Source organism: Trichosurus vulpecula, chromosome 1, assembly GCF_011100635.1.
Source record: "Trichosurus vulpecula isolate mTriVul1 chromosome 1, mTriVul1.pri, whole genome shotgun sequence".
NCBI lineage: Eukaryota > Metazoa > Chordata > Mammalia > Diprotodontia > Phalangeridae > Trichosurus > Trichosurus vulpecula.
The window spans coordinates 476,748,807-476,762,926 of record NC_050573.1 but is presented as its reverse complement, the minus strand read 5'-3'; the positions used below and the strand labels follow the sequence as shown (position 1 = coordinate 476,762,926).

Genomic DNA, 14,120 nt, shown 5'->3' with positions numbered 1-14,120 from the left:
ACGCGGTAGCACAGAAAGCTTCTCATGCAAATCAACTAACTCCTTTTTCATCTGAACCTTTTCCTCCAGGAATTTGTCTCTGCTTTTACATATAATATGATAACTTGTTAACAAGGCCCATCCTCTTCTACAAACCCCTGTCATTTCTTTCTATTGGTATTCTTTGCACACGTCTTTCTAAATCTCTGGGTTCTCCCTTCTGTAGGCTCGGTTCCCAGTTTTCACAAAATCCTGTGCTCTTGGCCCATTCTCCTGCTAGTGAGGAATAAACAAATCCTCATCCCAGGATACCCATTTCCCCCCTAGAGCTTTCCTGTCTCCAAGTAGAGGTTTTATATTTTGTGATCCTGTTCGTGATGCCAAATATATGGCCAATGCGATACCCACACAGCTGCTATGAATATACTGGTGTATTTCCAGGTTTGAATCACAAAATATAACAGACTCTCTTGCTCAAAGATGAAACCAAGATATTTATTCAGACACTTGAAAGCCAAATCTATCATAGTAACAAAGAAATTTGTACACATTACCAGTGCAGGGAGCACTGCCATCCCCAAGCCTTCCCTCCATCAGGCCTTCCCACAAACAAGCTCCCTTAGGCAAGATGCCCTCTCTCACTTAGACTAGCTGCGCTCTCTCTCTCCCTCTCTCTCTCTCTCTCTCTCTCTCTCAGCTCTGCTTCACTCTTTCTTACTGCTCCACCCATGTGGCAAGCTCCTCCTACCACAGGCTCCATGTGACTCACTCAGGCATATGTGACTCAGGATTCCATGTGACTCAGGCTCAAAGCAGGTCACATAGGCCTATTAATGGATAGGAAAGAGCTTCCTATTCCATTACCAGTACACCTATTGATCTATTTCTTTATGTTCAAGATCTTTGAAATTTCTTCTTTCAGTCTTTTTTTCCTCATTTTCCCCTTATTGTTCACTTCTAACATCCTTTCTTCTGGTTGTGGTTTCCTTGGGGCCTAGATCTAAAAGTGTCTCAGCTTCCTCCAATCCTAAGCAATTCAGAGTTCACCAGCCTAGGTCTCTGCCCCAGATGACTTTGGATGATCAGAACTGGTCCCATTTGGATGCTGTGCTCCTCAGGCTTGGTGGAATGCTGCACAGCACACAGTTTTCTATTCAGGCAATATGTTTTATTTCCTCTGTTTCTTAGTTCTTTGGCTGAGCTCTGGCAGTTCCAAGCTCTGCAGTATTTGTGCTTCCAAGTTGAAGCCCCCAGTAAACCTTTGCTCCTAAAGGGCTGAGGCCAAGCTTCTGTTGAGGCCTTAGAAAACTTCCACAACCTGGAGCCAAGGTCTCTATTGCACTGGAAAGAGGGAGTGTAGGGTATAGGGGTATGTTTTGATGTAAGTCTGTGTTATATCTTTGGGTCTGCTAGTGTAGCTTCTCTGCCAGTATCCTCAAAGGTTGAAGAGGGATGCTGAGTGAGCTTGGGGTCAGTGAGCAAATTTCCTCATTTTCTGGGTTTGGCTTTTTTTTTTACCTTGTTTTGGATTCTTAGTGTTTTGGAACATAGAAATACATGAAGTTGCTTTATTTTTGGCACATAATTTCTGTTTTGGGGAGTTTTGAGAGGTTGTGGGGATTGGAGAAAATGTCTAGTCTCTCATCTTTGGGCTAATGTAACCTGGAACTCTAAAGCTTAGATCTTACTTGATTCATTTAAGGCTCAATGTACAAAATGAATCAGGTACAGGACAAGTATTTCTTTCCTTCACATACCAAAAAAAAAAAAATGCCAATGGACACAAAAGACTCATACTGCACATTTATAGAACAATGTAACACAGGATTTGGAAACTTAACTTAAAACTACTCACCTCTGAGGAGGCTGATATTGAAACTTCGTTGGAACATAAAGCAATTTCCAGATTGCTAATTAGACATTCTATATTTCACCTCAGATCTGCAGTGTTAAAATGACTCCTCCCTCATTCATGTCTCCTTGCAAAATGAGCCAGGTTTCGGCCAATCCACTTTTTGATGGTCCTCTTCTTCATGACCCCTGAAGTTGTTGTTGGGATCTTCTTCCCTTGCCACAAGTTAGCTCCACTTACTGAACCTAACGCTTCTTGAAAGCTCAAACTCATAAAACCACCTCCCTAGTCTGGACATGCTCCCTATGAGAACAATGTTCAGTTGCCTACTCTGGAGAGGAAAAATAAAGCAAAAAAGGAAGACAGGGGCCAGGGACAAGCTTGCCTAGTTCAGTCCACATTCCACCTGGGGATCTTTAGAGTGGGAGAAACAATATAAGCCATCTCTAAACCTCCTTCAATAAAAGTCTGGAGGCAGAATATACTACTTGCAACATGGGAGACTGAAAGCAAAGAGACTGAGTAGGAAGCTATCTTTGCTTTTAACTGACACAGCACCCTGTCATTGCTGCTGCTATCATGGGGCAGAGTGAGATCTAAGGACCATGCAGGATTTGTTATGTCAGACTTTTTGAGTCTTTTCAGACCCAGGTCACCAAATAGCTGGAAGCAGCCAAGGAGTTTGTCATCTCACCCAAATGCTAAGTCATACTTGTGGCCAGCTGGATGCAGGTAGTGACTATCCGTGTGTACTCTATACAACCCATATTACATACACATACACCCCACACCCACACATCCACACACCTACACCCTGCCCCCCCCCACTTTTTTGGGGGGGAGGGGAGGAAGAGTAAATGTTCCAGTTTTATATTTTCTTTCTAAGATTAACCTTTAAGATAAAGCCTTCCTGTATCATTAAGAGTGTCATTTTTTTAATATGATACATACTCTAAGGGAGTGTTCACTTCTTACACCCAATGGCACAAAAATGTTTATTTGCTGCTGCTAACTTTTGTTGTGCTAAAGATTATTTATAACCTTGATGAACAGATTACTACGAGCTCAGTTTCTTTGATTAGTGTAGCATATGCTCTGGGCTTATTCTATCAAATTTTCCCAGATCAAGGATTTTTCTCCCCTCAAAGTTCTAAGAGTAATCTTTACAGGCTATGGGGTGTGTGTGTGTGTGTGTGTGTGTGTGTGTGTGTGTGTGTGTTTAAATATTTTAGCTCCAAACAAGTTCACAAGCCCCCATCAGTGTGCTTCTTCCGCTGGTTATGTACTTGGTTATGTACAGCTCTACTTGGCTTGTCAAAAGAGTATCTAGTAAGAAAGCATAATAAGACACGTCAGCACCATTTCCGCATATGAATCCAGGGGGAAAGTGGGCTCAGGCTTGATGTGGCAAAGAGGGTAGCTACTGGAAGTTCTTTCCTGGAAGTCTTTTTTTCTTCCCATGGTACCTTCATGAATTTCTCCTTATCTATGGTGTAGCTTTACTGCTGGGTTCCTTAAAGAGGCTTTTCTAAATGGGTCTAGTTTGTCCTCTGTGCCCGATGGAAACGCTGCTCCCAGCTATTGCCATTTCCAGGGCACAGATGAGAAGTTCTGAAAGTCTTCCTCTGGTCAAGGGGGGAGGCAGGAGACAGAGTCCCTTTTCCTCCCTGGACCTCTCAAGAGATTCTCTCTCAGGGGCTTGGTGGCAGTTATTCTCTTTTGGCCCATGACTAGAATGCCTTGGTTCAAAACTAGCTTGTCATTTTATACAACCCCATCCCTGTTCACCTCAGAGTGTGAAAGTCTCCTTAGCCAATTCCAACACATTTTCTATCCAACTTCACTCCATTTCAACCAATGATTTTCACTTCTAAATTGATCAAGGATTACTCACAACCAATGTAATGTCCTCGATTGGACTGATTGACTGAATCAATCTAGAGGTGTCTAGGCCTTGATTACACTTCGTTCATACTTCTGATTTATTCAATTGAGAATTAGTAATTACTGAGTTGGCATATGGAACAAGTAGCTTAACATATAATCATGAATGTAAAATATTGACTTTTAAAGCTTTCCCTTCCCCTGTACTCAGTGTACTCAAATGAGAGAAAATCATATGAGTGGTCCATAAATGGAATTTTAAGAGCTTATGTAAATTCCTTTCCCCATCCCTTTATTTTGTGGGATGAGAATAATGGAAAAGATCTCTTTCAATGATTAAAGGTCAACATGTCAAACAACTGGGAGACAAGTTTAAAAGAAATGATAATCACCTTGCCAAAGCAACTTAATTAATGAATAATCTTCCCTTTTAACATCTTTTCAGCTGCTGTAATAATATAACACTGTTTTTGGCAACACAAACCAGTTTGTAGCACATTTAGAGTAACTATATTAACCAAAAAACCTGTTAGATTTTTTAAATAGACAAATTAAATTTGTTTTTGTTAGCCCGAAAAGGCAAATGTTTTGAAGCAATTCTTTAGACATAGGGGTGTGTGTGTGTGTGTGTATGTCTGTAGAAGGATTAGATTATACATAGTCAATGTCAAGGAGAATATTAAATCTGCCCAACAAGGAAAAAGACGACTGGTCTGGTGGAAAGTTTACACTGCAACAATTTCCAGAACTCACTGCGTTGTGTATTTATTAAGAATGCCTGTCAGTCCTCCCACTCTGCTGGTGATTGGCCTACACGCTTTTCTAGTCTTTTCTTTTCTCTTTTCTTCTATTTTGGGGAAAAGAAAAAGACAAGAAAAGGGCTCGGGTACAGTACGGATTACATGCGTTTCTTATGTGACAAATGTCAGTCGACCTCTTGTGCACAAGTGCGTGTTGCAGTGTGTGGCTCGGCCGTGGTGTGTGCACTATTTTCTGCTTTGCTCCGAGACAGGCACATAAAAGGAAAGGCGGCTGCTGCACGTCTCAGTCTTCTTTCCCTCAAATGCCCTTTGCTGCAGGTTTATGATTACAGTATGGGGCTCCTCCCCCACCGGTTTGGCCAGCGGCAGCGTCTGTGCAGGGCTTCGATCGCGGTTCACGTCTGGCTCTCAACCAAACCACCTCCTCCTTATTTGTCTGAAAGCAACCACATATCTAAGAGGACAGGATGGGAAGGGCTGCTCCTGGGGACTAGACGAGGGTGACGGACACGCGGCCGCTCCAATCGGCTGCTCCAGAGATGGTTTAAGCTGGGAAGCTCCAGCAAACGGGCGGCAGCAGCCGAGGAAGGGAACAAAAATCGAAGGGTGGGAAAGGAATTAGGCTAGGGGAAACAGGGAGCGGAGGAGGGGCTGTGGGGCTCGGCCCGGGGGGCGGCGGAGGGAGCCCGCGGCTGCGGGAGCCGCGCAGGGATTGCAGGCATTGGCGGAGCCGCCGAACTGGGGGGGACTTTGAGATTCAGTTTATTGCCGAGTAAGCAGTCTGGCTGCGCCGCGCCGGGGGCTGGGCGGGCGGAGGGGGCTGGCGCGGGGCCAGGCAGCCTCAGAATTAGCTCATTGTTCAACAGAATCAGCCCAGGCCACCCAAGCCCGGCCTGGGGGGGAGGAAGGGGAAGGGGAAAGAGACGGAGACAGAGTGACAGAAACAGACCCAAAGGCAGACAGACGTACGCGCACTCACACGCGCACACACACGCACACGCGCACGGGGAGGAGAGAAAGAAACAGTGGTAGAGACATACCCCCCTTTTTTTTCTAAGACTGATCCTCTTCTTGGAAGTGGGGTCGGGTCACAACCCCCCTCCCCTCCATCTCCCTCCCTCCTTCCTTCTTCTTCGCCCCCTCCCCCACTGCTTTTCTAGCGTGGTGCCCCTTTTCATCCACATTTGTGTTTCAGGTGTAGAGAGGACAGAAAGTGGACAGGGAGCAGGGGCTTTTGTCTGTAAGTATATGCAATTCAAATCTACAGCCTTAAGAGCTTTTCTCTGTGTTGGTTTCTTTCTTTTGCTCTTAGCAGGACTCTCCAGCCCTGCAGCATTCGTAGATTTTTCTATAAAATCTGAACAGCAGAAGTATACTTTTTTAAAAAAAAAAAATTCTGTCGTTTTGGTCCTGCTGCTTTAAGGCTGCAATTTAACTTGGGATTTTTCAAAAATGCACAAATAAAGGGGGAAGAATTGAATTGGGGCGGGGGGGAAGGGCTGGGTGTTTTTTTTTTTTCCGTGTCTTTTTTTTTTCCTTTCTGATTTTGATGGTGGTGATACTCGTAAAGCAGTAACAAAGAATGATTTTTAAAAATCCTTAAATGCACTTTGGGTATGTCCAGGCTCCAGGAATTTCCTTTTTTTTAAAATGATTTACACCCACCCTTTACCCATAGATTGGATTGCTTCCTAGGTTGCTTCCCAGGGTATTTTTAGAGCATTCATTCTTTCATCAGGTTTCTGCTTTTTCTTGTGCAGCCCTTAAACTTTGGAGGTGCTTAAAAAATGGGCTTGCTTTTTTCCCCACCCGTTGGCAAAAGTAGTAACTGGTCTGCATTTGCACATATACTGTACATAGGTGTATTCTGTGAATATGACACCTTTTCCGAGAACTTTTAGTGCCATTCACCCTCATTTTTACCACAACTAGTGCTAACAAAAGAATTGTATTGTTATGCAGTGTGATAAATTGAAGGGGAAGATAACTATTGCCTTTAAACGAGTGTGTATCTGGTTTAATCAAAAGGACATAATGGTGAATATTACTGATTTTTTTATTATGTAGGTTTTTTTTAATGGAAGGTTATGTAATGCAGTGCCATTTCCAAAAATATCCATTCTCAGGCATTATTACATGGTAGAAGGGTGATTCCTCTTTTGCTCTTTTGATTGCAAAAATGTATCCAGTAGAGACTGGAAACAATGAACAATATTCAGCCACCAGCAAATGATCTATTTTTTATTGTCTCATTTTTAAGTGGGTAAAAAAGTGAATTTAGTGTAACTTAAAGACTGCTAAGAATAGTCCAGGACTCTGAAAACCCAGGTGTTCGGAATTCCTTTGTCCTATATTTAAGCCTCTACACTGCTGAGGCACTTAAAAGTGTACTCCAATAACCCTGTGTGGCCAGAACAATTTGCATATATCTATTTATGAACACTAAAGGCTATATACAGCTTGTCTTTACCTATCCAAAAGCATTTTTTATTTGCTGCCAGTGTAGTGAGGTTATTTGTCTACTTTAAAAATATTTTGCAGATTGGCTTTCCTGGACTAAAGAGGAAAGGAGTGCAGTCCCAAGACTATTAAGATTCTCAAAATGGTAAGATTCTTAAAATGGTCATTACAACAGGAGTACCATAGTTTCCTGTCACATAAATATTAATATCCATTCACCCCACCTGGTCCTTTTCTTTCTTCTATTCCTGCCCCCTATCCTCATTGTCTTACACTTGGCAGGCTGACCTGATAACAGTTTATCTTTCATCATTCTGGGGATTTACCATATGGTAGTTGTGAATTATAATTAATTTTCATTCATTTTAAATAAAAACCTGAAATTCCTCTTCAAGGGGCAAGATTTATTTAACTGAATGACAGAAACTGTTTTGTTCATCAAGGAGGGAGACACATTGTGGCATGTGTATAGAGGGGACTTTGGTGCCAGAATTCAAACAAAGCAGTGTGTCACTTACTAGATAGCCTGTCCACAAAAATTAGGTCGATGGATGTAATTGGTGAAAAAGCTGCTGACCTTATGTTATTCTTGGGCATTAGCACTTAAGGGCAAAAAGCTATGTATGATTTCTCTGTTGTGCCTGTAGTCTAATTACTGAGAAGTGTTAGTGTCAATTTTTATGCTGATTAAATTGATTTATACCTTGTTATTTGTCAAGCATGCAGACCTCTAAAATATGTGTGGCTTTGGTAATGGCCATATAAGGTTTTTGATCCACAAGAGAATGGGCAATTTAGTCTCCAAATACTGATTAAAGAAATGTATAACAGTGCATTAAAAGTGCACTGTTTCTAAAGTGCAAAGTTTAGAAGTGTCATAAAACTTTTCAGTTAAAAACAGCATGTCCTGTCATGAGTTTTCATACTGTTTAAAACATGCCTTTACCTCTCAGAATATGTGATTTTCAAGTATAGTTCTTTATAGGGGTGGTATTTAATGAATCAGGACAGAGGTCAATATTTTTTTATGCTTTCTTTGAGAATAACCCAGGCTTAAACTTCCATAGAGAAAAAATGAATCTCAGGCAATTACATGAATTCATTATGAATTTTTATCTCAAGTAAGCTTTTCACTTAGTTTTTGCTCTCTGTTGTAGGGCCACTCAACATGTGATAAGAAAATATGGAACTTAAAAGATAAGGAATCCATTTAGTAATGAAATATTATATTCTGTTCCATAAAAATAAGGAATTTGAGTTGTTGAAGGAAAGGAACATAGAATAATCGTCTGTAATTATGATGTTTCTTTAATTCAGTCTAAGCTTTTAAGTATCTAACCTAAAATGGTATGAATTGTACCAAAAATTAATAACCCCCATAACTTTTAATTAACTCTAGACAGAGTTAAGTAACTCTCACAGACATACACCTGAGGCCTACCCTTTCCCTCTCTTGACTCAACAACCAAGGACCCAGCCACCTTGAGGTGCTCTGGATAATCTCTGCAGGTTCACTTACTGTCTTGTTTGAATTGCATTTTTTGGTCATGCATTTAAGAAAACAGGTCACCAACTTTTTCAGGCATGATATAACCGTTGATCCTGCCAGCAGATGGTCCTATAAAACCAGCAACAGCAAATATCAGATTTCAATAGTGGTTAATGGGATCTCTTTGTAGAAAGCTGTATACAGCAAATCCAAGAATAAAATTTGGAACTTTAGACACAGGCAAATGTGATTTATAATTACATGTTGTTAATCTCTTGCTTTTGTCAATTTTATATGGTAGCAGAACTGGAAATCACAGTTTGTTGTTTTTGGAAGGATTATTGTTTGTGAAAAGTCCACAACTTTTTGGTATTCTTTTCATTAAGATGTCAGTTCTTTTTTGACACTAGTCCATTGTCTGAAATAAAAACATTGTGTGTGATTCCAAGTAACTTTCTAATAATTCTTGTGTCTTGGGAGGTCTGGTTTCCAAAATTCTTTGCACAGTTCAGTATAAAAGATGAAATAAAATTTAAAAACATGATTTTTGGAATTACATTGCATCTTTTTGTTTTACTCCTTGACAAAAATTAAATTACACTATTTTTCTTAGTATTATTAATATAACTTTTCAGATCTTTGTGGCTAGATTGGGGAGAGGGTTGAAGATCTGGTCCACTTTTAAACAATTGCCAGCAAATCAGTGTGTGTGCATGGTTTGGGAAACTGACTCTGCTTTTTCTATTAAAGTTTGCTTTTCAGGTTGCATAATTTAAAAATATTGAAGAATATTTAATTTGAGTATATTAATCCTGCTTAATAAAGGGTTTTCTTAAATACACTTTTATAATTAGATCACTCTAGGGTAACAAATATTTTTCTGTACATAATGATACAATAGCCTCTTTTTTAAAGATTCCATACCAGGGTGCTTTTTATACCCAGAGGTTTTATTACAGTACTGTCAATGATAATTCATCTTTATAATAATGACACTGAGCTACTGCAGATTCTTAATCTATCTTCTGAGTCATCACAAAACATTATATTCTGTTCAGTATCTTCTTAGTGGTAAATGTCCCTTATTGTCTTCTACAGATTTGAAAATTGGTTATCCAAATGTGGTATGTGTGGAATAATTCTCAGCTTACTAGAATATTCATTGTACCCTGAATACCTTATTCTTTAACCATTCAAGATACACGTGAATTTACTGTATGTGATTTTTGTTATTTCAGTGTGTATATATTAGAGTAAGTGGAAAAGTAGACATTATAGTCTTAATTTTTTACATATTTTGTGTTTTTTTTTAATTTCAAGAGTTCCAGTATTTTATTTTGCAGCATTTGCTGCAAATTCTTTTATTTGTTCTGGGGAGTGCAAAAGTATCAGTAAGAAGAAAACAAAAATTCAACTATGAACCTATGTAAAAATATGAGAAAATAAAACATTGCCTTTAAACAGTGTTGTTTATTAAGTAAATCAAATTACTGATTTAGGGGGTCAGAGTATAATTTTCAATATGATTTACTCCAGCAATGGTAGACTTGCTTCAGAATGTATTTAGCTGTGGAGGCACAGTATGGGATCATTATGATTTGGTGAATAGACCTAGAGTTGGGAACAATTTATAGTTCTCCCTAAAGGCTAATGCTGAGCTCTTCAAATAAATGAGTTGATCCCATTGTACTGCTCATGCAGCTTTTCTTTCTGAACAGTCTATGAAATAGTACTCATAGTTTTACAAAGAGACTCAGTAATTTTTCTTTTGACATAAGGTTACCTTGTTAAAAAGAAAAAAGACAAGAATTTGAGCAGGAAGTGATTTGAGTGGTAGCCATGCTGCTGCATGTTGGGATATAAATTTGCAAGTTGCCATGAGACTTCTCATTGTGGAGTTAAGAAGGCAACTTTGGAAGGATATTACTCCCTGTGTATTTTAGCACAAAATGAAGGAGTGACTTTCACAATTGTCTGGAGAATTAGGGAGGCTGGGATAGTATGGGGGTTATATGCCTTAGCTCCACCTTCTTCTTCCTCAAACATATAGTAATTAACACACAAGCAGGTTCTTTGGACTTAATGATTAAGATTATAGCAGCCATGCTGATCAACATTCAAAGATGAGACATATAACTATGCCTCTCATTTCACAACAGATAGTTATTTCAACCTCAGCCGCCCAAATGTTTATGTATCCAGTTATATTAAATGTTCTAACGGAACTCTCTATTTTAAAAATTCTCTGATGAAGCCATTTAAAACTGAAGGGCACTTCAGTATTAGGGAATACTAATTCCCTAACTGATGTGTTTAATATAGGTTTTTACATAGAGAAAGGTAGCCCTGTACAGATATTAGAATGCATTCTATATGAAGAAAGACATTAATAACTTCCAAGGTGCTCTGCGTTTTACTCAGAATGATCATTGAATGGAAAGGTCACATAAGGCCATGTCTTTAAAGCTGAGGTAAAGTGGAAAGTTGAAATGATCATCTGAGTAATTGAGGTAAAAACTTGGTTTTGAATTATTTGAGTGATTCAGCTTTATGCAAGAGTGGTCATAAATGTTTTGTCTTAATCATCTGTAGAATTACCCCACTTCTTTTACATATTGCCTGGTAGTACTTTTACTAACACTGGTATATACAGGAAAAGTGTCTGGCCAAGCAGATTTCATTATAAAGATTGGACAGTAAAACCTATCTGAATATAATGGAGGGAGAAAACCTAATCTGTTTAAGCTTAGAAAATAGACTATGTATTGTTATTCATCACTGAGTAAGATATGTGGAAGATTTGAATTTTAAAGTGTTCTGTCTCTAATTTAAAGAAAGTAGGTTAATCGTAAGGTCCAGGACACATCTATACAAGTTACAATCTCTAAAAATATAACCCATGGTCTAAATTTAGCTCTAATGGCTATTTTTGTACTCACTTCTAGGAACAACTCCTTGCAGTTCTTTTTCCTTGGTGAGAGAGTCATACTGAGTAGGAACTCTAACTCTAATCAAGCATTATTAGCAGGCCTAATAGTTTGCAGACTTAAACATTAATATACCAAATATTAGTGAAGGGTACTTATCAGGAGGTTACCTAACAATATCTTAAGTATGAGGAACTAGAAAAATTAATAACAGCGACAGAGCTTTCTCTTTCTCTCTCTCTCTCTCTCTCTCTCTCTCTCTGTCTCTCTCCTATATATATACATATATGTATACGTACATACATATATAGTTAAGTATAAATGTGCTATTGTATTGTAAATTAGAGATTTTACATTGATTCTTAAAAATAATTTTGTTACCTATTTGATTTCTGTGAAATGTAGATAGCTTTCTCACAAATGAGCAAGTAGTTTGAAGTAAACTCAGATTCATTTTATATATTTAATTCATTATTTAATCTTAATATTCATTAGAAAAGTCTCATTGATGAGGAAGGTGGACCTTGATATTAGCTAGCCAGCTATCAGAAAAGAAGGCCACATTGGCTGTTTTTTTGACAGTCATGTGACAAGGCCTCTTGATATAACATCTCTGAGCTGCATGGTAAGTTGGTGGCACTCTGGATTTGGATAGCCAAGAGCACTCCTTGTTGACCATAGCTATCTCTGCACCTACACAGAGCTCAAGGAAATTGATCACTAAAGATATAATTCATTTGCAAATATTTTGAGTCACTGATTCTATGGCAATGACCCCAGGAACACAATATTGACATACTCCCAAATAGAAATTTACTGAATAATTCCAATTATAGAGAACAATTGTGCTCATTTCACATGCCAGCAAGGTTATGCTTAAGATTCTGCAAGCAAGGCTTCAATATGTGAACCAAGAATTACCAGAAGAGCAGGCTGGTTTTCACAGAGGCAGAGGAACTAGAGACCAAATTGCCAACATTGACTGGATTATGGAGAAAGCAAGGGAGTTCCAGAAAAAAAATCTACTTCTGTTTCATTGACTGTATTAAAGCCTTTGACTGTGTGGCTCACAACAAAATGTGATAAGTTCTCAAAGAGATGGGAATACAAGATCACCTTGTCTCCTGAGGAACCTGTATATAGGCCAAGAAACAATAGTTAGAACTTAACAAGGAGCAACTGATTGGTTTAAGATTGGAAAAGGAGTATGAAAAGGCTGTATATTATCACCTTATTTATTTAACTCATATGCTGAGTACATCATGTGAAATGCCCTATTAGATGAATCAAAAACTGGAATTAAGTTTGCTGAGAGAAATATCAGTAATCTCAGATATGCAGATGATACCACCCTGATGGCAGAAAGTAAAGAAGAATTAAGCCTTTTGATGAGGGTGAAAGAGGATCGTGTAAAAGCTATAAAAGCTTGAAGCATAACATAAAAAAAAAACTAAGATCATAGCAACTGGTCCCATTACTTCCTGGCAAATGGAGAAAAAAATGGAAGCAATGTTAAATTTTATGTTCTTGGGCTCAAAGATCGCGCCAGATGGCAACTGCAGCCATGAATTTGAAAGACATTTGCTTCTTGGAAGAGAAGCCAAGACAAATCTATACAAGATACCAAAAAGCAAAGACTTACCCTTGCTGATGAAGGTCCATATAGTCAAAACTGATGTTTCCAGTAGCAACATATGACTGTGACAGCTGGACTATAGGGAAAGCTGAGCATCACAGAATTGACACTTTCAAATTGTAGTGCTAGAGAACACTTTTGAGTGTCCCTTAGACAGCAACGAGATCAAATCAGTAAATACTTGAAGAAATTAATTCAGACTATACATTGGAAGGATACCAAAGCTGAAGCTGAAGCTTAAGTACTTTGGCCATATGATGAAAAGACAGGAGGAAAAGACCCTGATGTTTGGAAAGATTGAAGGCAAAAAGAGAAGGGGGTTACAGAGGAAGAGATGTATAGATATTGTCACAGAAGTAGTAATCATGAGTTTGGACGGACTTTGGGGGATGGGGAAGATAGAAGGGCCTGGCATGCTATGGTTCATGGGATCATGAAGAGTGGGATTTGATTGAACAATTGAACAAAAACACCCAAATAGAAAATTCGCCCAAGAAAGAATTTTCAGAGTAAGTTATGAGTGTCTGAGATTGTGGCCAAATGGTTTAAGACACAAAATGGGACCTTTATGCTTAAAACAGGGGAGCAATTAGTATAATTTTAATAAAAACCGATGGCCCTCCCTTTACTTCTTTGCTCTAGTCTCAGATGAAGAAGCAGACCTCCTTGACAAGGACAGTTTTTCTCATACACCCTTTATTCCCTCCGCTTCCATCTTCTTGAGAAAAATCACCCCTACTATATTCTTCACTCTTATTTTTAATATTTTTCTATCTACTGACTCCTCCTAGTTGCCTACATCTCTCACTTCTGAATCCTTAAAAAATGCTCACTTGATCCTGACATTGCAGCTATCATCTGATATCTCTACTTTGTTTCTTAACTAACATCAAAAAACCACCTATACTAGGCATTACTACTTCTTCAACCTTGACCCTCATTTAAACTCTTAGTAATTTTACTTCCCACCTTATAATTCAGCTTTAATTTCCCTCTGTAAAGTTACCAGTCATCTTTTAATTGTTAAATTTAATGACCTTTTCTCAGTTCTCAAATTTCTTGATCTCTCTGCGTTTGACACTTGATCACTTCTTCATGAATACCCTCTACAATCTAGGTTTTTGTGATACCG

The 14,120-nt window shown here is 38.8% G+C and overlaps 1 long non-coding RNA gene across 2 annotated transcripts in view; it reads left to right on the top strand.

Moving 5' to 3' along the window:
- Positions 1-5,407: 5,407 nt before the first annotated feature.
- LOC118834904 overlaps positions 5,408-14,120 on the top strand; it is a 40,201-nt gene continuing 31,488 nt past the window's right edge. The window contains exons 1-3 of one of the 2 annotated variants that reach the window (XR_005009358.1): positions 5,408-5,504; positions 5,672-5,716; positions 7,018-7,081. This is a non-coding gene — a long non-coding RNA (uncharacterized LOC118834904). Of the gene's footprint in view, positions 5,717-7,017; positions 7,082-14,120 lie in introns of both variants that reach the window. The other variant, XR_005009357.1, reaches the window with a different exon arrangement.